This window comes from Orycteropus afer, unplaced genomic scaffold, assembly GCF_000298275.1.
Source record: "Orycteropus afer afer isolate SDZICR_OR568_19922 unplaced genomic scaffold, OryAfe1.0 scaffold00005, whole genome shotgun sequence".
Lineage (NCBI taxonomy): Eukaryota > Metazoa > Chordata > Mammalia > Tubulidentata > Orycteropodidae > Orycteropus > Orycteropus afer.
In genome coordinates this window covers 27,744,043-27,745,527 of record NW_006921592.1, presented here as the reverse complement: position 1 = coordinate 27,745,527, position 1,485 = coordinate 27,744,043, and the positions used below count along the sequence as shown (strand labels likewise).

The following is a 1,485-nucleotide window of genomic DNA, read 5'->3' as shown; positions in this document are numbered from 1 at the left end:
GAATTACTGGAATTGGTTTAGTATCTTTGAATCTTTGCTTCCATGCTTATTTCTCTGCATGTAGATAGATAGATGTATTGTTAGTTGGCACTGAATCAGCTGCACTCGTTGCAATTTCATGTATCACAGAGCAAATATTGCTTGGTTCTGTGCCATCATCTTCAAGAGTGTTGGTATGTTTGAGTCCATTGTATCAGGTACTGTGTCAATCTACCTCATTGCAAGTTTCCTTTATTTTCATTGGTCCTTCACTTAACCAAACATGATTTCTTTTACTAGCAAATAGTTTTTCCTGGTGACGAGTCCAAAGTAAGGAAGCATTCTTATATTTTTTCTAAGACTGATGTATTGTACTTATCAACATTTTTATTCCTTCTGCTGCTCTTTCTTCCATCCTGATGCTCCAAGATTCCTTTTTAAAAAATCATGTCCTTTTAGTTCAGATTTCTTTTAGCGTTTTTTTTTTTTTAGAAGGTTAGGACTGCTGACAACAAATACTCCTAGTTTTCTTTCATTCCAAAATACCTTGATTTCCTCTTTATTAATTTGGCTGGATATAGGCTTTGTGGTTGACAGTTCTTTTCTTTTAGCACTTGAAACATGTGCCACTTCCTTCAGTCTTCTGTGGTTTCGGAAGAGCAATCTGGTATCATTTGAGGTGTTTCTCTCTCGCTACTTTTAAGGTTTTTTCTTTCTCTTTAGTTTTCACAACTCTAGTTAGCCACTCCTTGGAAGGAAGGTTGTGCAATCTACTTCCATAGTGATACTGCCTCGGAAACCCAAGGAGGGCTCGCTATGAGTTGGTCCCACTCGACAGGACAGCACATAACAACAACAACAACAGTTATGATATGTCTTGGCATGGATTTTTTTTTTTTTAGTTTATCTTGTTCGGAATTCAGTCAAACTTTTGAATCTATAGGTTTATGCTTTTTTTTTTTCTTCACAAATTTGGTAAATCTTCACCCTTTATTTTTTTGAACACGTATTTAGCCCCGCCCTCTTTTCTCCTTCTGAGACTCCAATGACGCAAATATTAGATTTTTTTGTTATAGTCTCACAGGTCCCCGAGATTTTGATCATTATTTCTCTAAAACTATTTTTTCTTTTATTTAGATTGAATAAGTTCTGTTGTTCTATCTTCAAGTTCACTAATTTTTACCTCAGTCCCTTCCATTCTTCTGTTGAGCCCATACATTGAGATTTTATCTTAATTATATTTTTTAGTTTTAAAATACTCATTAGGTTCTTTTTTTATATTAACTTTTAACTGTTTCTACATGTACAATTTAGGAACTTTTATTACATTCTTCGAGTTGTACAACCTTCTCGCTGGCCTTTTCTGCGTTGTTCCTCCCTCATTAACATAAACTTACTGCCCCCTAAGGTTCTTAACTAGGAGCTCTGGTAGCATAGTGCCTAAGGCACTTGACTGCTAACCAGAACGCTGGCGGTTCAAACCCACCAGCCACTCCTCAGAAGGAA

At 36.0% G+C, this 1,485-nt stretch overlaps 1 protein-coding gene across 1 annotated transcript in view; it reads left to right on the top strand.

The window, feature by feature from the left end:
- The window catches only part of HSD17B3 (hydroxysteroid 17-beta dehydrogenase 3), a 74,926-nt gene that overhangs the window by 770 nt on the left and 72,671 nt on the right, over positions 1-1,485 (top strand). The window lies entirely within an intron of this gene.